Here is a 25500-nt window from a genome sequence, read left to right on the forward strand (position 1 = left end):
GTGGATTTTGTACATTTTGTTGACCGAGTATCTATATCTCTTTATATATTTTTGTCACAGCTTGGTTTGTTTTTGCATTACGCAAAATGCTTATTTGTATTTTCTGTTCATATAACATACAAAATAAAAACATTCACACTGCCCTTCACACGTATGCTCAAACCTTTGCTGAAACTGATATGTCTACATGAACACTGGACAAATTACAACAAACAATTTAATTGCACATGAAATCATTATGAAAGATTCAAATGGAGGCATAAATATGGGACTTAATCATATTACCAAATAAATATTACCTTCAGCAAATCATTACCCCATCTAGAATAATCATTAGCAATAGCTATGATGGGTCGGCTAATTATTTATATATCACTTAGTGACCTGAGACTGTAATTCCCCTCAGGATTTCTTAGTTCCCACCTAAGTTGTTCTGCCCTGACTTATAACCCCAGTGTTGTTTGGGTAACTTCTGAAATCAAACATTCGGGGGAAACCTCAGACTTCCTGAACTAAGTGAACATTTCCTCAGTAAACAGTGGGCATATTGGCTGACAAACTGTGGTCTGTAGGAGACGACCGGGGGGATCTGAGGAGAAGAATGCCTCTTCTGTCCAGCCAGCCAGTGGGATGCCAGTACCTCTGCCGCTCACTGCACTCCATCCCTCTGCTGTACAGACCCAGGGAAAACTCTCCCTGCTGCAGGAGCTCTGATGTACAAGATGCTGCTGTTAACACTTCCCTCTCGTTCTGACAGATCTTTAAGAGAATCATTCTAGCACTTTTCAAGAACTTTTAAGGTGCCAAAACCAGCTGTTTATACTAACTTTGATTGTATATTTTGATCATTTATTATTGAATACTTGCTAATTTCCAGAGTGGGGGATCTAGTTTTGAATGACTTCTTTGATGATGTATTTATAAATATGTTTTTGGTACCTCTCAACATACTAAAACGATTGCCTCCACACAGCTCTGCACATGGTTGATGGCTAAGCCCACGGCTAGCAGCTATACTACTTACAGCGATAACAGTTCAAACAACGGCAACAGTGCTGGGGCTAACGGTGTTACCTGAGTGGTAATTGGAGGGTAAGCATTACGCATAAGTGACAATGCCTCTATATCCTTGATAACTGCAATATGAGAGTGGCACACTATGCAAGAGCTGCCAGCCCTATTGTGTTAAAAAAGCAAAGAGAAGCTTGCAATACAACACAAACAGAGGGAGTGTCTACATACTCTGCACAGGTAGATGTAACGCTGCTACATCTTTACAAAGCAAAACGTTGTCTGCTGCTGCTGCTGTTTGCATTTTCTGAATATAATAATTGAGAACCTTACAATTATTTAAAACGTGGTTCATATTTTTTGAAAAGTAGCAGGTACAGCACTATCTTTATCTGTTGATAAAAGCAGAAGGACCAAATGGAAGAAAATAATCAGATTATTACATAAGAAAAGTGTAGTGCTCATGAAAATTCAACATAATTCAAATGTAGCATTTTCAAAACTTCAAAGACCTTGTACCCACCTTCTTTTAATCGATGTGAATACAAACGGCCAAAAGCAAGGTAAGATGAAGAAACGAGGAGCAAAATGGTAGGGAGAGGAGTTAATTATATTGACTTTGTCTGGCTAGGAAGTTCAGTAGGCTATAACATATAATTACTGTGGCATGAAAACGTGGAGTTCTTCACCAGAAATAAACATGACATCTACATTAACTCTTACTTTCCTATGCTGTGCTCTGACTGACTCAGAAACAAAGCCACCTGCCCTTTGGGCTCTGAAGAAAGGGAACCCACCCTTTACCTCCATACTAGGGCTGCAGCTCTATGGGGATGGCATGGTCCTATCTTATATATATTAACGACTATCACATGGATGCCATCAAAAGTTAAAATATTCAATGTCCTCAGAATCTTAGTGAATTGTTTATCCCCTGACTTTTCCTCTAGAAACACCATTAGGGCACCATTTTGGTTTTAGTGAAATGCCTAAACAACTATTACATGGATCACATTTGGTACGCACATTGGAAATTAAAATGTTATCCTTGAAATCTTTGCATCTGTACTGTCAGATAAACAGAACTTACATTATTAATGAAGACTGTCGTCATACATTATAAAGCCTTTATCAAAAGGTTGTACTTTCAGACTTTTTATAAAAGTAGTAACAATAGATTTAAAGATGTTCGCTAAGTGCAGAAAGTAACTACATAAAACTTACGGAGGAAATGTGACCTATCATTTCACTTATTTAATTTGTATAGAAAAGCAACTAGAATGGGCAGATCATGGGAAGAGGAATTTAAGTTTTCTTGACCAACACAAGCACCACCTCAACCCCCTTCCTTCTTTTCCTCTTGCAGGCAGCTCCCACATGTTTAGACACGCTCTTAGATCAGGAGAGGCCCAGAGGGTTCCGATCTTAAGAGCAGTCCACTCTTTCCGTTGTCTCAGGCAACACTCTCTAACCAGCAGATTCAAGCTTTTGAATACAATTCATATTTCAAAAGGCTGTGTATCCAACATTGCTGGCTCCCAAACACTTGTAGATAAAGGGAATTGTACACTTGCAAACACTGTAGAGACAGGATTGGTTCGGGGAGTATACGTGTTGCTAGGCTCTCTTCTCTGTGTTCCAGCCAGCTTTCCTTCTTTTCCAGATGTTGGAGCTCCTCCCCGCTGGCCTGCCGCAACCTCCCACAGCTCGAACCAGCCAACAACCACAGCTGCTACCAATCTGAACACTCTCAGAAGAAACCTTCAGACAATGCAGAGAACAGGAAGAACCAGGCAATAGACAGCACCCAGGATCAGATTGGGCTTAAAGGTTTTTGCATTAAAGTCACCCCTACTAAAAATACTATCTTTCAGTGAAGTTGTAGCCCTGGATAGATGACTAAAGATCTTAATAGTTTGCTATACATGGAGGTCTAAAGCAAAGTGTTCAATTGTATGTTTACACAGTAAGAAAAAAAAAAATCGTCATTTCTTTTTCCATCGATGAAAATCAGACTGAAGCTTTTTTCCTGCTCCACACAGATCACAGACCTCTTCTCCGATGTTGGCTTAAAGCTGCTGCCTGAGGGCAACTTTCTGTTGAGCTAAATGGAAAATCCAGGAGAAATGGCAACTTCCCTTATTCTGCCTTCTTCCTGAAACATCTTTTCTAACTTTTCTAACTTTCAATTGCACATTTAAAGAAACTTGGGGGCAGCAAAAACAAGTTTTGAACACAACATGGACATATCCTCACATTTGAGAGGGTATAGCCATTTCAAAGGTGATGATACAGTATTGATAGCGTTGTTGTTTTCCAAAGCCAAGTGAGAAACTTTGGCTTTGGAAAAATGAAATCAGGAAGTGCCTTACACCTTTTCTCTAAACCTTAAAAGGCTGCAAAAAGAAGTCCGATTGTATGACCCTTCTCGCTTGATTTTGTCCCTCAGTAATAATGTTCCTAATGAGTTAAAGCTCTCAATCGCTACTTTCAAGCTTCTTTTAAAACAACATGTGGTGCATTTAGTAAATTATGGTCCATTTAAAGCCAATTGATACTTTTTGCACGTCAGTGCCCACTTTGGTCATTGTGATGCAAATGATGTGGATATGGAACAGTCACGCTTACTGAGCATTCACCTGTTTCGTTCCACACCCCAGTCCAGTTGGTTGCATATGCACCTCTACAGTAGCTGGTTTCCCGAAAAGGAGAAGGGAAAGATAACAAACTGGCTCATTGTATTTGAATTCGACTCGTTTTATTTTTTGAAAGTAGCTCTCATCCTAAAAAAGCTTGGAGACCCCTGTTATAGAACGATACATTTGACAATTGTATGCTTGGCCTACCATTTCATTGGAGCGATGAGGGACAGGTGGGGCTTGAAAAGGCCCACCTGTTCAAAGTGGGGAATGGCAGAAAAAGTTTGAGTACCACTGGCTACAGTCACTTTGAAGTGTCTCAACGCAGTCTAATATGTACTGTCTTTTAGCCTCCACTGTGCACTTTACCATCTCCACAAGAGAATACTTTTTTCAGTAGTCTACACTTACGGTGTCTGTCAGCTGTTTGCTTCTGAGCAAGGACTTCACAGTTGGTTTTTAGAGCTTTTTCTCTACCTGCCGCGGGGAAACAACCTTATGAGAGTAATGAAAGTGGAGCAAAACAGTTAAGTTGTGTCAATCGCAAACCTTAGAAAGGTGATTTTCTGCACTCTAGTTAGCTTCCCTGTTTGCCACACCTTCAAACTAAAAGGTGGAAAGCAGGTCATTTGAGCTGCTGTTGTGAAGGGCATGTTTGATGATTGACATCAGGCATTAAATGCAACAGCATTTTTTTTAAACGGACAAGGTTTCGTGTAGTTTTACAATGAGCATTCATCATGGAAAATGTAATGAACTCCCTCTCTTCATCACAGTCCACCATCTGAATTAGCACTAAAGAATGTATCTCAGCAGATCTCTACTTTCCCTTCCCAGCTGTTTGTAATATTTCCTGTGAGGCTGCGCTGCACATTTCATTGTAAATTATATTGCATGCTGATATTTGGATGAGAGAGAGAAAAAAAGTGAGGAGGCAGGAATAGGGAGGGCCGGAGAAAGGAGAACCACGTCTTCTCATATGAGTCATAGTAAGTATTTGTTCTGCCTGCTTCTCCGCTCAAGCCCCTGCTCCATTGGGAAGCAGGACTTTTGATTTTAAAAAAGTGGGAGTGGAAGGGAGACATTGTTGTGGAGAAAACTAAAGTAATCGCACCTGGCAAACCGCATAACCACAACAGTCTATTATGTGATCATAGTTTACTGTTTGCAGGGGATGGGAATATCTGGCTTGAATCCAGTTTAGATGGTAATCAAGTTAAGGACAAGAATTCGAGAATGTTTCATATAAATAATTACACAGGATGGCGAGAAGAGGAAGAAGCTTACATTGAACAAATAATGATCCTGGGTTTAAATCAAAGAGTGAATCTCTTCAATCTTTCACACCCATCTGACTACAGCCCCTCCTTTCGTTGGATGCTTCAGAGATGATCCAGAGTCTCACGTTTCACCCCCCACCTCCTAGCCATAAGCCCACCCCTCCACTGAGTAATCCTCATTAGCCTAATGCATCCGCATTCGTCATCACAGCTCTCTCTGCTCTGTGTTTACAGCTTGTGAAGTTGGGGGAGTCTAAATGCTGGAGAAGATATTCACTAGAGGGGGCTGTTCTGTGGGAGTAGTCCCAGCCAACCCTCATAAGGAGATGACTCCTCAACACATGGTTTGGATACAGACAGTAAACTGTAGGGTTCATGTGGCGTTTTTTACTCATCTGAATTAAGGCCTTAAAGTTAGAATGTGTTTAATGCTGTAAAGATTGTAAAGCCCTTGAAAGAAACGTGTGATTTTGGGGCTGCAGAATTAAACTGGAATTGCCTTGAGAAAGTGTCATGCCTCCAGAAACGGAGAGGACTGAACTTTCATAGCCGAGATGCAGCTAAAACCTTTTAGGGATTCAAGTTTTACAAAATGAACTTTGAACATGATTAACACCAGTAAGTCTTTTATATGTATTGATAAGCAAAACAAATGTGCTTATTAGCATTTTCTTTATTCTAGTTCACTTCACTTCCATTCCAGAGCGAATGCCTTCTACAGTCTGCAAAGAGTTTCACAGTTTGCTGAGACATGCTCAGGTCTTGATCTTCACACACCAAATGTTTACTTTTACACTTAGCACAGCTATGAGAAACATGTAGCCAGAAGGTGGCATACTCAAATCCTTCATGGTTTTGAATGCACTTTTGACACTGTCAACATTGGCTTAAACTATTCGTATGCTGAAACCTAAAGGTCACCTATTATGCAAAATCCACTTTTTCATGTCTTTCATACACAAACATGTGTCCCCTCTGTGGAAAGAGATTCTGAAAATGTCAGGAAAAAAGATTCACTCACTTTTTGTTCCGATCCATTTATATAAAAACCTGTCTGAAAATGAGCTGATCAGATTTTGGCCACTTTATGATGTCACAACGATTTTTTGGCTTGTGTAACCATTAGCCAATAACCAACCAAGGTAACCCCCCCCCCTTATCACCTGCATCTCCTCCTAGAGCACCATTGTGCTATTTTTAACCAAATGTCTTTCAGAGGGGCGTGGGGAGGGGCTCCTTATTTTCATCTAAAGTAACAGACAGAGAATCAGCACTTTGGAAACAGGGCTGAAACAGAGGGGATTATGGGATGCTGCAATGTATGATCTGTTTGGTATTTCGAGCCAAACACTTCTGAGACATGTTTTGTATATATCTGAGACCTATGATATATTGATGAAAAACAGTATAATAGGGGACCTTTATATACAAGACACATGTTCCAATGATTATTAGGCTTTACCGCTTTTGGGGAACTGCAATACTAAAATTGCAGTTGGGAACTACCAGTGCTATTTTATCTGAGGTTAAGAGACAAACATATGGGCACGGTTTAGGATGTCATATGTTGCCTCTCAGCAAGGGCTCCAGCTGACTGTCACTAATTCCTCTTCCGTATTTCCTGTGTAAGTGAGCGCTTTGCTCTTCCATTGGGAGAGGTTGTTTTCTCTAGCCTCTACTCACTGAGGGTAAGGCCTCACAGCATGATGATCCCAGAGGGGTCGTACCAACATGTGTTTACTTCAACACTGAGGCAATGTTGGCAGGATGACCTCTCATTGTCCACGTGGAAAGAAATTCCAAAGCTTTACAGACATTCTCATTTCTGCTCTCTTTACTTTAGACATACTGTGAGATATAAAGAATGATAAAAAGTAGTCCATGATTCATCCTCTCTAGACTCATATGTTTGGTCTGCCAGCAGAATGAGTGTGTTTAAACTGCAGTGAAAATGCTCCACAACAAACAAAGACATCACTGAGACCACAATGAGAGACTTTGCGTTCTGACCTGAGTTCGTCTACAAAGACATCCGCAGATCCAAAAAATGGTTGTCCTTAATGTCAATGAGTGCCTACATTTGTGCACAAATTTAGCATATTAACTTTCCTCACTATTCTTTACTATCACTGGCTAGGATAGGCTTCTTCCTCATGCGTTTTCTGGTAATTCATGCTTTTTTTACTGCCTTCAGACATCCATCTCCAAACAAAGAAGGAACACATGTAGAGGTCATGAAGATATTTGAAAGGTCCCCTATTATACTGTTTTTCATCAATATATTATAGGTCTCAGTTATATACAAAAAGTGTTTGGCTCCAAATACCAAACAGATCATGCATTGTAGCATCCCATAAACCCCTCTGCTTACCTACACAATTCTGTTAAAAGTGGTTAAGTTAAGACTACGTATTAAGAATAAACTCCGCAAACTGTTCCCCTGTGCCACTGTAACGGCCCGTCCACACGGCGGCGTGCGTTGTAGCTTCAACGCTTCTGCCCATTCACTTTGAATGGGGTGACGTCACGCTTTGCCGAACTGCATTGTGGGAGCGTTGCTTCGCTTTGCTCGCTTCAAAAGTTGAGCAATGTTCAACTTTTGAAGCTTCGGCGGAAGCATCAGCCAATCAAATCATATGCCAGTATAAGCTCTAGCCAATCAAACCGCGTGCTTGTGTGTCCGGGGCGGGAGATTCATGTGATTGGTCGAGTTTCAGACAAGCTCACCGGCAGGCTTCAAAAACGCCGCTGTGTGGACGCTGCGTAACGGCCCGTCTACACTACAGGCATAAAAAAATATTGATGCTGGGCGTGTCTGAAGCTTGGCGATTTTTTGCGAGCAACACGACCAACAACCAATCACATGAATCTCCCGCCCCCGACATACAAAGCAATAGCAATGTTAAAACGAAGTAAACTGGATATAAAATCCCCAAACAGGCGAAAACCTACCAGTTTCACCCACTGTCTCTGCCACCTCCCTCCATGCCTGGTTCCTCCGGTTTGTATCCCGGTAAATAGTTCTGGTCGTAAAGAACCGGGTGATTTGCTACCAGTGTTGGGCAAGTTACTTCCAAAATGTAATATATTACATATTACTTATTACTCTCTTTTGAAAGTAATAAGTTACATTACAAAATTACTGTCTCTGAAATGTAATGAGTTACACTACTTTAGTTACTTTCACCAAAATAACCGCAAAAGAATGGCTAGGTATTTTAAATGCTAAAATGTAGTTTAGTGCAGCTCATTATACATCCAGTGAAGGGCAATGTGGTGTAGCATAACAACTGTGTAGGCCTAACAACTTGTATAACACGGGTTAGTTGAATACTCGATTCTGATTGTAAATTCTTAACATGTGACACGTTGTTAATACAGTCGTACAGACCACTGTCAAGGACTATAATGAAGGTTGCTAAGGAGGATCAAGAAAGAGAAAGGAAAAGAGGTTAAAAGACGGAGTGCTGGACGTCAGATAAACCACCAGAAGAAGGCAGACAGGAAGTAAACACTAACAGGACACGGAATGGGCTCTGTATTTTGTTTAGTATATGGCCGTGTGCAGGCCCGGCTCCAGAACAACATGACTCAGGGTGCCTCTGAGGTCACAGGGGCGCAGCAGCAGTAGGTTTACATGAGCAATAGTGGCCGGAAACAGCAATGAAATATAGCATTCATGGTCCCCAATGAACAGATTATGGCATTTGTTATGTTTTGAAACCAAGCAAGTGAGAACATTTCAAGTGAGTTAAAAGTGCAATCCTGTAATATTTCATATAGTCCAAAGTGGACTGTGGCAAAGAAAAGCACAACAGCTTCAAAACTGTACTGATAAAACAAATGAGAACATATTGTAAATCAAGGCAAATATTATTTGAACCAGCTCATGGTTTGAAATGGCAAACATTGAAAAGCAAAAGTATTATTAAAACCATGTAGCCTATTAAATCATCACTTTGGTCCCATCATATACTCTGGGAAGAGAGTATTTACTGTGCTTGAAAACTGGATCACATCATCATGTGAGGTTGACTTTGTGACCTGGAGATCATTTCAGCTGCAACATTAGCTTGTTGATAAACTTGGGATATGAGATATTTGTGTAGCCATTCGTGGTGAAGGCATCTGTGCTATTGTATGCATTATTTTTGACCCAACATTTCTACAGGCAGGGCAGAATATGGCACTATTTTCACATATTCTAGCCCTTGTCTATTTGTATACCACGAGCTGCAAAATGACCACCTAACCCCACTGTACAGGCGGGTACTTGTTTAGATTTACCTGAGCAGGCTCTGTTTTGCCGTGGTATCCTGGCTGGCACCTGCGGGCCGCAGAGAGGCGGCGTAGTTTCGGGCAACGAAGAGTGCTGCTCCGGGGTTGAGGGCGGCGAGTCAGGCGGGAGTAAGCTAGTGTCCACAACGGAGGGTAACGTGATGTCCCCATCTGACCTGTTGCTGCAGTCTGCAGTAGATGCAGTGTTGCTGGCGTTTAGTGATGGTTGCTTTAACCATTTTCGTATAAATGATTATCCACAGATGTGTGTCACTGCTGAGGAAGCACTTTGGAAATGATGCACGCGCAGCGGAGCAGGTCACGCGCAGCTGACACAATTTGTTGTTAGTATTTTTCGCTCCGTTCTCTTTGTGGAATAGAGGGTGAATAACATTCAACTGCCCCGAAGATCCCGACGCGAAGCCTGAAGGGTAAACACCAGGTTTACTAATCTACCCGCACAATGTGTCTGGTGTCGGAATGTCTCGCTATGTTAGTACATTGTTAAAAAACAAAACACCATTTAATTTCGGGTTAAAATGTGTTGTAACTGCGTTACTGAGCATTGTAACGGGTAATATATTACCCACATTTCATAATGCGTTACATTACTTCGTTACAGCAAAAAGTAATATATTACTGTAACTGCGTTACTTTTGTAACACCCAACACTGTTTGCTACCGTAATTTCTCGTTTGGAATATGAGGAAATGAACTGGCTCTCCCAGCTTGCACGCGGTTTGATTGACTAGCGCTTGTACTGGCGGGATTTGCATAAACGGGATTTGATTGGCTGATGCCAGCTTCGAAAGCATCGGGAGCATGCTCACGATGCTTGCAAAGCCATGCTCCGCTCCCCACAATGCAGTTCGGCGAAGATTACAAATCTTCTACGTCACCCCATTCAAATGAATGGGTGAAGCGTTGAAAGCATTTTTCGATGCCTGTAGTGTAGACGGGCCGTAAGCGTTGGCCGGGCTCCGTCATGCGGCCGGGGGCACAGAGGCTCTGCTGCCGAGCATGTTGTGCAGTAAAATACCTCCGCTAAAACTATTCCCTACTTCTTTATAACCCAGCGGTTATGTCAGAGTAAGCTACTAATGCGCCTATTTGATATTAATTCCTCTGTATGTATTTCACCGTTTGTTTTACTGTGAGCTATTTATTATACATTTCTACAATCTAGATGTGTACCCAATTTAAACTCATAGTCTGCAGTTACAGCATCGAGTTGTTATTATACAATATGAAGTGCAAACTATATTTTGCATGCTTATGCAACGCTATAGATGCAAACCCATGTTTGAATCTGCAGGAGAGTTTACGTAACAAGGTTGTGATTGGCCCTGGTGCAAATATTGTTTTGTTTTGTTTCTGGCTGGCTGGAGAAGAAGGTTGCACAGCCACGGCCACGGATACAGCTTCACTTGTGGAGCTAGATGGCAATGATGGTGGTGAGGCAGGTGAGCTATCGTTAGCCTCCGGCTCCGGCTGCCGCTGCACGTCAACATTGCTAACGTTAGCGCTCGATTTTGAGGACGATGTATGACAAAAAAAACTGTCTAATTTAGTCAGTTAAGCTGTTACATCTCCTTGTTCTCTCTTGTCCTTTCTCTTTTGGGCGCTGCTCTTGTGCTTTGGTTTGCTGTACATTATAAATGCAAGCTATTACAATTTGTATAATGCTGCCGAACTTGCTGCTGCTAGCTACAGTACAGCACAGGTTGATTAAACGGTTTGCTCATCACGCAAGGTATCACATGTCATGAAAGGGAGCAAGGTCATTGGACAGACAAAAATGTATTTAGGTTGCTTGGTTACTTTGAAGACTGCGTGAACCGGTCAATGCCATTGGGGCCCCCAAAAAAAAAAAAATATAAAAACTTTTTTTTCTTTTTTTTTGCATGGGCCCCTGGCCGGCTCTGGGCCCCGGTGCGTTGCACCGGCTGCACCGTCGATAGTTACGCCACTGGTTAGCTCTCAGTAGCCAGTGATGGAAGTGCCATATGACTTCTGTTAAGGTGCATTTAGGCGCAATTCAGTAAAAGTGTGTATTAGGCGAAGAAGCATTTATAACGTCAGCAGGATGTGCTCAATGTAGTCCAGTAAAATGCAGCCTTTAGCGAGAAATATCAATAAATACAGTTTTATTAAGGAGATGTTTTACTACAACATAAAGTAGATATTAGACAGTATGCAAACGAGATAAAGGAGTGTATATTGAAGTAATTAGGATCCGCTGTGTAGAGAATCATCACATTTGACTGGTATCTACCAATACCATCCTTAATAAATGCCATCCTTATAAATGTATATATAAATACAATACCGTTTTAAATGATACTTGTGTTTTAATTATGTTTGATTCCATTAATTGAATTAAAGATGTTTTAATGAATTCTGCTGAAATGATTGTTACATTGTCATCATGTAACTATTTTGTTCTTTTATTTGCCTCACCAGAAAACAGTCCCACCTGCTCTTGAAGACATTTTGCCTCCTGCTATCGACTTCAGGTTCACATTAGGTAAGCCCTTGAGTGTATCGGACTAAAGTTGTTGTTTCAGAGGTTAATTCAAGACGTGTTATGTTTACATACTAATGTAATGAGCATCAGGTAAACGTACCCATTTATATTTTTTGAATCACAGATGGAGATGTAAACTATGCAGCACTAGTGTCACCACTCAAAGTGATATTTTAAAACATTATCGACTCCATCATGGAACCTTTGGACAGAAATGTGCCTTGCCCTGCATTCATGTAGACTGGCCTGCGCTCTCACTTATCAAGATAAAAGTTGAAATAATCGTCTGCTCTTATTTATTCTAGGACCCATGTGCCACTTTATATAAATCTCTGAGCATGAGGTGGGGTTAAAAATAAGTAGTTGGACATGTGAACTACATCAATCTCATGACTATTTGGTTCATCTTCTTGCAAACCAGCCTTTTTGTATGGCTTAAACCCCTTGTAATGCATGTGAATAGCACCTCTGTTACCGTCTGTTAACAGCTAATGTAAACTGGCTCGTTATGATTTCAAGACGGATTAGATTTTTGTTGTTGAGGAAAACACATGGCGTGTCCTGATTTGTACTCAATTTAGTGTTTTGTTTGTATATACAGGGAACAGCAGAGGTCGAAGTGCAACAGGCTTGTGATGCAGAGCATGAAGTGATACGTTGCCCACAAGCCAGATGCAGTAGGAATAACCATCAAGTAATAACCATGTGTCTCCATGTATGTTAATGTGCTGTGCTTAACTTGTTACTGTTTTATGAAAACTGTTTTGATATAATAACATTTTAATAAAATGTATTAACATGTCCATAATGTTCCCTTTTTTAAATCTATGTGTTTAATCTGCAATGTTTCAATGCTATCAAATATTTAAAGGGTTGGATTGAAATCAGGAAGAGTTTGTCGTATATAGGTTCCGGCAACTCAATTGTGTTTTATAATTTACTTTATTTATTCTTGTCTTATGTGATTCTTAGCAGATTGTTATTTGCATTGGTTACACTTAATATCTTGGCTTTTAATTGTAGGCTCAACTCGTCTTTTCACCTGCAGAGAAAAATCACATTAGTGAGTTTACCCAACTCCTAAAATTGCTTGGAAACTGTTGACACATTGTTTTTAAGTTTTAGCAAAGTAACACGTTCTTGATTAGAGGAAAACAAAAAAAGTAAGTTTCACCAACTCAAGTAGTTCAGTACGGGCAAAAGACGTTTTTAAAACTATTTTTTATATATTATTTTATTAAACGCATTTGAAAACTGTGAAGTGCTCATGTTATAGAGACTGTATAGTTGGTAGGTGGAATATACGTAGCCGCAGGTAATATAACTGAGGTCTACCCTACCTGTTAAGACTTGTACCGCCCTAAAGGTAATGGAGCAAAGCACTGGTTTTGTAGGGATCACTTTCTCTCTATGACTCTTTGAGAACACAGACAAGCATGCATGTGCGCATGCACCAAAACCCCCCCTAATAAAAAAGTAAACATCCTGTGTTAGAAAATATATTTCAGTTAAAGTTAAGACCGTTTATCTGCAAAATAATTAAAGTTAAAAGTAAAATAAATCCTAACAAAGCACAGATATTAACAGAGTATGAACGTATAACGCATACGTGCCTTAGCAGAATTGAGTTGGTCCTGATGGAGAAAATCTGAAATACCTTTTTGGACATTTCATCTATTAATAGGGACCATTTGCCCAAAAATACATTCATACCACATCACCGTGCAGAAAGAAGTGTACATTTTGTCGTGGACGATACATTTGTGCACATGACTTCTCAAAATCTTAACATTGATGGTGTCCCCCTCTACTAAGCTGTAGCATTCGTTAGCTCAGGTGAGTTTAGGAGGTCCTCTTCTCAATGAGTAGATGGACGCTTCCTTTTGGCAGTTGTAGTTTAGAGAAAAGGAAATAGTTCCTGTGGTTTTCTTAAGTAACAGGGTCATTATATCTGAAACTAGATATTCCTGTCGAGTATTTTAAGTATATTCTTTTGGTATTTTTAGTACCGCAAACTTACTGCCTATTAGTTCCATTATTAGAGAAAAGGGCATATATCTCTACATCCGATTTCTCAAACACCCGGCAACTCACACCAAAATAAAGTATATTGATCAATAAAACTATTACAGGTATAAGGAACAATACTGTATCTAGTTTTGATATTGGGGCACACTGTCTTTTCAAACTGTACAATGTAAAAGGTAAATAAAGTGTAATAAAGTGTAATGTTCACAAAATAGTAATTGAATAGGCTACCTTTAAATGCTATTTATGTAAAGTGCTAAAATAAAATACTTTCAACTATATACTTGCTGCCTTTGAAGTCGGTTAATTGCAGTCTTTGTGGAAACCAAATAATGCCTCATGCTTTAAAATGCACATATTTGTTTTACTGAAATCATACTGAACTGTTTCTAACCATAAAACCTTTAGACTGACCGTTTCCGGACTGTTTTCATTTTTCCTGCTAAAGGTTTTGTTTCCGAAGCTGAAGTCATAGAGGAGAGCTGAGCATAATGCGGCCAGCACACAGCGTAAAGTGATTCCAGATGCTTTAAGAATTGAACTCATGTGAAAAAGATGTTCGCCTCTCCCTTATTTATCCAACCTATTCGCTATTGAACACCCTTTGTTTAATTTGCTACGTTCACTGGCAAAATAAAAGCACTGACCATTTATTTTGTAACGTTATGGCTTTAAAATGTTTAGTTTTTTTCAAAGAAGAAAATTAAAGCGCCTTCCCCTAAGCTGTGGTATCATATTGCATGAATATGGAAAGACAAAAAGTTTGGAACAGTTGGAACAAAAGCAATTCTGGTTAGAAGTAGGAGCTGTATCTCAGACCTATAATCATAACTTTTTACTGCTGTGACTTCGATAATAAAAACCTCTGCATATGAAACAAAAACTGTACTGACAATCATTAAACATCCAATACTAAATATACTTTCATCAAAACAAACAATCTCTATCAAATCATCAATAAAAAGACAAACTGTGTAATTTTATTGTGTGGTATTTCTCCCTGTATGAAGAAGCAGTCCTATGCGCAAGGCAGTGAGTGGCTGGGTGGGACTGAGTTGGGTTAAGAGGGTGGGAGAGGGTGGGAGAAGGTGGAGCCTGACACAAAGGTCTACCCTCCCACCTCGTGAACTCAGGAAGGACGCCCCAGGGTGGCTACTCTTTTAACTGGGTGCTCCTCTCCTCCCACATCATAGAGATGTTTAAGGGGGGAGTAAAATAAAAGAACTTCAGCAATGCGCAAGGCAGGTAGGGACAGGACAAAAATTGAAAGGAGAGAGAGAGGAAGAGGGAGACAGCAAAATGTGTTAACAGAGGTGGAGATGTGGCAGACAAAAAGAAGGAGGAACAAATGAAGCATAAACACCCAGATTCTGAGCTGCTTTATGTCTGTTTTTGGCAAATATTGTTTTTCTACAGCTGTAAGGTGAGCGTAGAAACCACAGCGGACACGTGCCACATTATGCCAACAGATTATATTAGATGTATACTAGAATATATGATATTCTCTTGCAGAGAATAGGGAAAGCAGGCTGCATTCAGCTTGTTAAGCGGCTGAGCTCCAGGAAAACAGTTCTTAGGAGGAATGCAGGCGGCTGAGTGTTTTGACACGTTGAGGGAGGTTAATATCTATGATCTTTGTCACAAAATGCAAGATTACGAAGCATTGGAAAGACCAGCCCTTCTCATCATAGTCCTATCATTTCTATATCTAAAGATAACATTTAGATTTTCCCATTCAAAGTTTTTTAAGCAAATTGAGTTCATAAAAGAGATTCCTGGAAGTAAATGTTGCTGCTTCTATCGCCCAGGTGGCTGTGCAGTGATTAGAGTCAGAGGGGCAGGAAGCTGTGGATCCTGTCTTAAATGTGGGTGGTCACTGTCATTAGCAGGTTAAGTATAACCATTAAACTTAATGAAAAGTCTCACTTCTGTACCAATAGCCACACGCTGAAGTGATTCTGAACATGGAAGGTGACCAACTGATACCCCAATAACAACACAACCACCTTAACTGTAACACAAAGGCCTGGCATATACAGTACACAAAGTGGTCTGCTTGTAACTGTATGTTAGGAAGTGACTTAGAATCGCGTATATTACTAATTTTGATCAATAATATTCGACTGCAGGACTTCGAATTATTTCCTGAGTGATACAATGAACTTTAACTAAGGCCATCTGTTTTGAATGAAATCAGATATTTGGTGCGCTACAGAGATGATTCACTTTGTTCAGCCATACCTTACAAAATGCAATTGCAACAAAGAAGATATTTTGTTGTTCTTTTTATATATGTTTTATATATGTTTTCAAATAACATTTTACATACTGTGACTTAAGGTCCATAGAGTACTGCAGAAACAGAAGCACCACCAACACTAATAGAAACTAAGACTGAGCTCGGTTAATGTTCTCAGAGGGTGTATATTCATCTACCATCATCTTACAAACTCAATGTTGCCAGAATGGGATGCTCCTCCCCTTTCCCCCCTCTGTGGTCGATTCTTACATTTCTTTCGTCTCGACACAGTTTTTTGTTCCTCCTCTTTGCATTGAGGCCAAGTATACTCCCTTTGTTGATGTGGCAGGCCTGGGAAATGAAAAGTTGATACCTCATGTCAGGCAAAGAGGAGAACCTCCTATTCTTTCTTTTCTTTTTTTAAAAACTCTCTTGTGCTTGCAAACGTGGACAAAAGAAAAAATAGATCATTTGGGAAGCCAATGCAATGACACAGAAAATCAGGTTTAACAAATGGCTAGTGGTGGTCACCAATCACCAGCCATCGTGTCATCTGTGTCAGCCATTGACATATTCATCTAAAGAAGCTGCTTTCTTGAAGGAATACAAGTAAAGATGGAGGAAAGTGGAGCTTATTTTGACCCAAACTTCATCTCACAATTTCCCTTTCTGGGGCAACAAGAAAAAGCAGATACAATAAGTATGTGTAGATAAATTATTTTATTTAAAACAAAAGTAAGTAAGCCCAAGGGAGAGACAGCTAATAAATGACAGAGCAAGGTGTGTATCAGAGCCAGTGAACGAGCTCTCAGTGAGTTTCCATGATGTGATGTGGAGAGAGAGAGAGAGCAACCAGACATCTTGCCTCCATTCCGAAGCACAGCTGAACACAAACCAGGGAGGGACATGACACTAATCTAAATATGGGCAACCGGCTGGAGCCAATCAGAGCATGAGCATCCACTACGCCCGCCCACCTCCAACTCACCCTAAACTCTTCCATCAGAGCTTATTGCAGTCAACCATATGACGTGGAGACTTCAAAAGCTGCTGGTTCTTCTAACCATCTCCAAGTCTTTTGGCTGAGTGTCTGTTCTTTTCTTTTCTGTATATCTTCCATGGTATTTCCTCTGAGGAGTCTGGCTGAAACACTGAGGCTGAGCAACAACGTACAACAATGCCTGCAGATGGCTATCTCTGAATCCTGAGGCCAGGAGCATCTAGAAAAACGGTTGTGAAATGTCCGTCCATCAGTCAGTCCATGAGTGAAATCACATAAGCAGCAACCCAATTTTTGTCGTATTAAGTTTTTCTTCAATATTCCTAAGCTCACAAATGAGTAACCATTTGCAAAACAGACCAATTTTGCCAGCCTTAGTAAGATATCTTAGAATAAGTCACTACCAAACAGGACATTAAAGTCTATATTTTGATACCGGGTGCCCCGTCTGAGCCGTGACGTGGACACTTAAATCAGATCAAATCTTTCATGACGGCCACCTGATAAAAAAAAACAACTGGTTAAATAAATCTAGTTTTGAAGGTGTCCAGCTGAATCAGGGCACCCCTCCCCCAAAAGTGAGCAGCTGCCAGACGCACATCAAATGTGTTTCTCTTGATGACCGACAGAAGGTGTTTAAACTTCTCAAGTTCATCTCTGTTTGAATTCAGTCTTGAACTACAGAGCTTATTTTAACCTCAAACGGTCAATAGATTGATTTAAACTGTTAATACGCAGCTATTCAATATACCTGGCTAATGATGTAGACATGTCAGCATCTCATAAAGCTTAATTGCTAGCTTTGAGTTGCACATATGGAGGTTTCCTACAGGCAGGGGGTCAGGGGAACACAACATCACCTGCTGTTGTATGGGTACTCTTACCCCTCTACCTGTCGTATGTTACCCATTAGCTGGGAGAAGCAGGCTGCTTTATGGAGCCCTTTCACCGGGGAGCCTGATCCTGGCTTAGCTTAATCTGCTGAGTAACTAGCAAAAGCCCAGTAGCAACAATCAGCACTTTTAGCTCAAGTAATAAAGACTCCGAACATTATTGTCGTTAGACTAAATTCCAGTCAGTTTACATTCATTTAGTCACACTTATGCTCCTTAAACATGGACATCGGTTAACCCTGAAATGTGCTTATGTATATAAAACCAGTATGTGAAATGATGAAGCAGTCGCTCTTAGTGAAAAACCCACAAATAATATCATACGTATACGCAGTTCCTCTCAACTCAACAAACCGCTTAAGTTTCCACTAACATAAAAAATTACAATCAATCAATGTTTATTTATATAGCCCAATATCACAAATGTTACATTTGTCTCAGTGGACTTCACAGTGTGTACAGAATATCAGTATGACAATACGACACCCTCTGTCCTTAGACCCTCTGTCCTTAGTCCCTCACATCGTACAAGGAAAAACTTCCGGAGAAAACCCACAGTTAAAGGGAAAATGGGAGAAACCTCAGGGAGAGCAGCAGAGGACGTATCCCTCTCCCAGGACGGACAGACGTGCAATAGATGCCGTGTGTAAATTGAAAAGATAATACATTTGCAACATAGGTAGTCCAAATGTTTGGAAATGCATGTGTGTATAATAGGAAGATGAATCCACGAGGATATCCATCCAGGACCGATGATCCAGGACCACAGCCACGACTCGCGATCCAGGGCTCGCGATCCAGGACACAGGACCACAGGATCATCCATGACAATGCAGCCCTATCTTCCTTTAAAGGGCCCAGGCCCCCAACTGTACATTTTCCAAGGGCCCAAAACTGGTTTCTGGCTCCCAATTAAAACATAAGCACCAAGAGCTATAGTAAAACACCCAGGGGTGCTGAAACACTTCGAATGAAAAACCCTTGACCTTTTTAGTCAGTTAGCAGCGAGTCTCTTTTAAACGTGGACTCGCTACTAATAGGGCCCTGCATATGCATCTCAACTTACTCTAATAAACCATCAAGTAAAAGAGTCTTTTTTCCTTGACACAAACATGAGCTGGTCTTTGATGTGGCGTTACAATGGCAGAGGTTCCCAAATACATTTTTATGATCAAATATAACATACTGTATGTGGCGTGTTCAAAGGACACAGAGAAAAAATATGATTTTTTTAAATTAAATTGCAAAACAACAGCAAACTATTTATATTGTAAATTTCCAGAAAGACACTTGTTTTAGTCTGAATATTGATAAACAAGTGTCTGTTGCAGAGACAGAGATGACTCCGGTTGCAGATAGGCAGCACCAAAAACCATCTGGTTTTATCACTCTATCATTTGTGGCTCAGCCATAAAACGCACCTTAGGATGCATCTGGAAAATAAATTAGGAGGGGCAAAGAACGTTTTGGGAGAGTTTCTGTACCTGTGTTTGAATATATCTCACCTGAGATCAAACTAAAGTTGGTTTATTTTACAAAGTGACTTTGACTACTTAGAAAAGCTCTTTATAAACTATATGTATTATTGTTATTATTATTATTATTATTATTATAGTAGAAAGCAGTTTCTATGGATCAAACACAATCCCCCCATTTTAAATAGCCACCCTCAACTGGGGACTTGTACTTTCCTACTTAGTTCTTCCTTTCTATGATCTCTCTTCATGTGGCTTCCCTCAGCCAGAAGGTCTGAAGACTTTGGGGGTTTCTGCTTCTCTCAGTCAATACAAATACACGTCCAGTCACACCTGAAAGTGGTACAGACAAATCCATGCATGCATCTTTGGGAGTTACTGTATGTCACCAATGGAAGATTGTGAAGTGGTGAAGTTGATCAAATGCAAAGTCAAACTTTCCCAAATTGGAATCCATGTAAAAGTCGGGCACATTTACTAAGCAACAATTAGCAAGTCAAAAAGCTGATTTAACTTTAATCAGGTTAAATCAAATTCAACAGTTTGCTTCTTATTCAAAATACCATTGTTGGAGCTGAGCTTTTACAATATATAAACATTTTAAATGTTAGTGTGGGTTTAAAATAAAGCCTCACAAAGGGCTTCACTTGAACACTAGGTTTTCTTCATTTATTCTGTCTTTCACATCTTTGGGTGAACACTGTCCACATCGAAAAGAAGTGAGGCAGTACAGCCAGCCTGTCCCTTTCTCTTCACCTCTTTCTGCCATCTTCTCTCTCTTTGTCTGTCTATCTCTGTCTCACCTCCCCCCTCCACCCTCTTCCTCTCTCTCTTGACTCATCCAGGCAGCAGCCCAGGAATAATAGGACACAGGAAAGTAAACTCCACAGCAGCTGAGTGCGTGGGGCCAAGAACCAAACCCAGTGGCCTTTTTTTCTCCAGTCTACCCTCTAATTTTGCATTTATTTTAGTACGTGAGTTTATTGAGCTCAAGTCTCAGTCCAATTCAAAAAGCCTGGGCCACTGTGATTTTCATCCACTGCCCTCTCCACTCCTCAGAACCTAATGGGCTTTACTGCACTTCATTTCAAGTTATTGTTGATCATCAAACTAAGGGTATAAGAGAATATGGAATATGTGTGTTTTACGTATGCAGCATTCGAAGGCTTCAATGTTATTAAGACTAAAGGAATCAACAGGCCAATTGTTTCAGGGACAGCGGAATGTCTAGAAATGATTTTTCTATTCATTACAGCAAGACAGAAAATATGATATTATGTAAACTGCCACTGGCTTGCCGTTTTTGTTTTTGTGGCATTTTAACAGATAAAGTTACATGCTGAATTGCAGGTGGCCATGCTGCCTCTATTAAAGTTCAGGTAGCCACACAAGACAGTTAAAGAAACGGGAAAATCTGTTTGCAGATCTGCAAGCTCACCTCGGTTTCAAATTATCCAGGGGGGTATACTACGAAGCAGGATTTTCGCTTAGCCGGCTAAATTCAGGGGAAACTCCGGCTTTCCGGTCCTACAAAGCTGGTTCTCCATGGTAACTTATGCTTAGCGGCTAACCTGGTCGGGACCAGGTTAGGTTGCAGGCTAAGAGATCAACTCAGTGAAAGCACTGCCTGCTGACCAATCAGAGCTCAGTGTGCGGAGTTTAAAGCGATCAAGTCATATTACAGGAGAAAGGAAATACAGAAAAGCTGCCGTTGCAGGAAAGACGGCCGGCAAAAATCACCGACTGTGTGAACGTGAACATGAATAGAATATCACCTCCATCTTCAGAGCAATCTGACTATTATAACATTAGCGTTAAGAAAGCTTACTTACATATCGGCCACAACATAAGTAACCGGATCAGAGTACATTAAGTACAGTCCGCGGCATATCACTTCATAATCTATCATATATCTCCTTATCTGAGTCAGCTGAGCCGTATCTGGCCGTGCAACACTCACAGTGTCACATACTGTATGCAGAAGTATTATTTTAAGCAACACATAAGTTGACGAAACACTCGAGACAAATGTAATTCAAGTCAGATCGTGTTTTAGACGGGGCAGTGATATCATAAACCTGTTAATGTACGCATTCAAACACTTTTTCTTTTTCCAGCTGTATTCACCTTGCAGGTGCAGCTATGTGGCTTGTATCCTGGATAAAGTGTTTAAGTCATGGATGTTTAAAGTTTAACTTCTTCATTTTTGACTAGTATTAAAGTTCACTTTTCATTCAGGAAGTATGACGCTGCGCTGTCAGTGCGCTTCTCCATGTTTGTGATTGGTCGAATGCTCCAAATACCACCTCTTTCATGTGAACGCGCACCTAACTAGATAGGAAACGGCTGGCTTGAGCGATCCACTTGATAACCAGCGTCGTAGTACAGTTTAGCGAGAGCGCGTATGTTTTGGATTAGGCCAACCGGCTAACTCAAACATATCCAGGTTAGGTTGAACCAGCTTCGTAGTATAGGCCCCTGGTGTCCATGCAACATAACTGCTTGCAGGTGCAAAAAAGTAGAAAAAAATAGTTTTCTTAGTTTTAATGATAGCACAGAGCTTCAGTGAGAGTTGCCAAATAATAGCATTATGCGAGCTGTCAGCAGGGCATTATACTTCACTTTGAATGACTAACAGCTGATTTGTAGTTGTTGTTGTTGTTGTTGTTGTTGTTGTTGTAGTACAGAATCATCGTAAGAATTTGATTGGGCTTATTTGTGGTTGTTTCTGCCATGAACATTTCCTGATAATTTCCTGCTTACAAATGGGTGTCCATATATGCATCATATTTCACAACGGCTCACTTTGTAGCCACGCCAACAACATGGCGACGGTCATTTAGTTTGTTCCGTCTGCCTCTTGTTTTATAACATTTTGTACGCACATTCAAGGCCTTCAGAGGATCACTATTCGTGACCCTCTCAGTTTTCCTTCAGTGCCACCATCAGGTCAACATTTCGATTTGTCAAATACTTTACCAAATTCCTGCAGAATAAATGTACATGAGCCTCAGTCGCACTTTGAGGTCATTATGAAATGCTAGCACGGCAAAGCACATAACCAAGTTGGTAATTGAGCATTTTACATAAATGTCAACAAGAGCAGAGAATGTCAAGCTCCCTACATGTATGTGTTGTAATCTGAGCTTCTCTGTTCTTTGCTGATGTTCAGAGCGCCGTGCGTGCATGTTAGTGCATGTGTAACGATTCTCAGGTTATGTCACGTTTGTAGTTTTGTCTGTGTTGGTGTTTTTCTTGTCTTTGGGTTTCCTGTTTTATTGTGTAAAGTGTTCACCCCCGTTTCCTGCCTGTCTGCTTTCTGTCTGTTTCCCTCCCTGATTACCCGATTGTGTTCACCTGTTGTCCTTGTGTTTCTCCTCCCCTGTCCAGCTGTGTCTTGTTCTGTGATTACCCTTCTGTGTATTTAGTCTAGTCTTCCCCTGTGTTCCATGTCGGTTCATTGTTTCCCCTCCATGTCTTTCCACGGTCTGTGTTCCTTGTGCTGCTCGTTGGTGTTGGATATTTTGGATTCTGCCTTGTTTTGCCACAGCTTTATATATTTTAATAAAGCTCGCTTTTCGTTATTCTGCATTTGAGTCCTACCTGCTTCACCCATTCGCAACAGAATGAACCGACCAAAAATGGTCCCAGCGGATATGGAAGATTTTGAGTTAGATCTGTTCGATCTAGACTTTTCCCTTCAATGTTATCATGCCGAGTGGAAAGGAACTTCTTCTAGAAGGGACAAAGAGGCTATTCTCGAGAGGGCACGAATGGAGGTGGCCGAAATGCCTTGGTTGAGGAGTTCGTTGCCGGAGTGGTTACAGCTTTTCACAAGTTGTCCTGAGGACTGGTCCGACGCATCTAACCCTTTCCTCGGATCCGACTACGGTCCTGTTGGAGGTCTACGGAGTCTCCAAAGAGCCTCTAGGAGACGCAGGGCCAGGATTCCAGCCCGTGCTCCAACAGCCATGATCCCGGCTTCAGTTCCGGTTTCCACAGCCATGGATCCATGCACCAGTACCGGCCCGCAGAGCTATGTTTCCTTGCTCGATTACCTGGCCCACACAGCCATGGTCCAGGCCTCTGTTCCGGTTCCAGCGGCTCCAGTTCCAACCTCAGACCTTTTCTCAGGAACCCGTCTGGCGTTTGGAGGTCCACGGAGCCTCCAAAAGGTCTCTGGAAGATGCAAGGCCAGGATTCCAGCCCGTACTCCAGCGGCTCCGGCCCCAGTTCTGGCCCCAGCGGCCATGGATCCGGCCCTGGTTCCGGCCTCAGCAACCATGGTTACAGCCCCAGTTCTGACCCCAGCAGCCATGGTTCCGGCCCCAGTCCTGGTCCCAGCTGCCATAGTCCCTCCTCTAGTCCATTCCCTAGTCCCTCCTCAGGTCACTTTCCTAGTCCCTTCTCCAGTCCCTTCTCTAGTCCCTACTCAAGTCCCTTCCCGAGTCCCTTCTCGAGTCCCTTCTCTAGTCCCTTCTCTAGTCCCATCTCCAGTTCCCTCTCGAGTCACCTCTCGAGTTCCATCTCTAGTCCCTACTCAAGTCCCGCCTCTAGTCAATTCCCTAGTCCCATCTCTAGTCCCTCCTCTAGTCACTTCTCGAGTCCCCTCTCGAGTTCCCTCTCGAGGTCCCTCCTCTAGTCCCTCCTCTAGTCCCCTCTCTAGTCCCTCCTCGAGTCCCCTCTCTAGTTCCCCTCTCAAGTCCCCTCTCGAGTTCCCTCCTCTAGTTCCTCCTCTAGTCCCTCCTCTTGTTCCTCCTCTAGTCTCTCCTTTAGTCCCCTCTGGAGTTCCGTCTCTAGTTCCCCTCTCGAGTCACGTCTCAAGTCCCTACCCAATGTCCTGGTCTGTTGGAGGTTCCGCTGGGGGTCCTGCCAACTCCATGTCCTGTCCCGTTGGAGGCCCCGTCGACTACTCCTCTGCCGGGGGTCCTACCAATCGTATGTCTGTCTCGTTGGAGGTCCCGCCGTCTACTCTCCTGCCGGGGGTCCTGCCAATCCTATGTCCTGTGCCGTTGGAGGCCCCGCCGACTACTCTCCTGCCGGGGGTCCTGCCAACCCTTTGTCCCGTCCCGTTGGAGGTCCCGCCGTCTGCTCTCCTGCCGGGGGTCCTGCCAGCTCCTTGTCCCATCTCGTTGGAGGTCCCACCGACTGCTCTCCTGCCGGGGGTCCTGCCAACCCTTTGTCCTGTGCCGTTGGAGGCCCCGCCGACTACTCTCCTGCCGGGGGTCCTGCCAACTACTCTTCTGCCGGGGGTCCTGCCAACCCTATGTCCTGTGCCGTTGGAGGTCCCGCCGACTGCTCTCCTGCCGGGGGTCCTGCCAATCCTATATCCTGTTCCTCTGGGGGTCCCGCCGACAACTCTTCTGCCGGGGGTCCTGCCAACTACTGGTCCTCTTCCGTGGGGGATCCTGCCGAAGCCTGTCCCACTGGCTCCGGTTCCTGTTCCGCCGACACCGGGTCCTGCCCGGCCTCCGGAGCTGTCTGGTCTTCGCCCATCGAGCCCGGCCCCCTGAGAGCCGCGGTCTTCTCCCTCGAGCCCGGCCCCCTGAGTGCCGCGGTCTTCGTCCTCGGGCCCGGCCCCCTGACTCTTCCTGCCGCTGCTTTTGCCCTCATGCACGGCCCCCTGAGTTTGCCCGCTGTGGCCTTCGCCCCTTTTTGAACTTTGCCTTGCCCCCAGGCCTTCCGCCCGAGACCCCCTCCTTGGTCTCTGCCTTGCCCCGGGCCTTCCGCCCGAGACCCCGTCCTTGGTCTCTGCCTTGCTCCCGGGCCTTCCGCCCGAGACCCCCTCCTTGGTCTCTGCCTTTCCCCCGGGCCGTCCGCCCGAGACCCTTCCTCCAGACCCCCTCCACCCACCCTTTCTTGGCCCTAGTTATGTGTCCTCCCTCCGGTCCCCCTCCACCCACCCTGCTGGACCTTTTTTTGGGACGTCTGGGATCCGTCCCTTGAGGGGGGGGTTCTGTCACGATTCTCAGGTTATGTCACGTTTGTAGTTTTGTCTGTGTTGGTGTTTTTCTTGTCTTTGGGTTTCCTGTCTTATTGTGTAAAGTGTTCACCCCCGTTTCCTGCCTGTCTGCTTTCTGTCTGTTTCCCTCCCTGATTACCCGATTGTGTTCACCTGTTGTCCTTGTGT

At 42.5% G+C, this 25500-nt stretch overlaps 1 long non-coding RNA gene across 1 annotated transcript in view; it reads right to left on the minus strand.

Moving 5' to 3' along the window:
* LOC117465097 (uncharacterized) overlaps window positions 1-25500 on the minus strand; it is a 33929-nt gene that overhangs the window by 2454 nt on the left and 5975 nt on the right. The window lies entirely within an intron of this gene.

The sequence above is a fragment of the Pseudochaenichthys georgianus genome, chromosome 19, assembly GCF_902827115.2.
Source record: "Pseudochaenichthys georgianus chromosome 19, fPseGeo1.2, whole genome shotgun sequence".
Lineage (NCBI taxonomy): Eukaryota > Metazoa > Chordata > Actinopteri > Perciformes > Channichthyidae > Pseudochaenichthys > Pseudochaenichthys georgianus.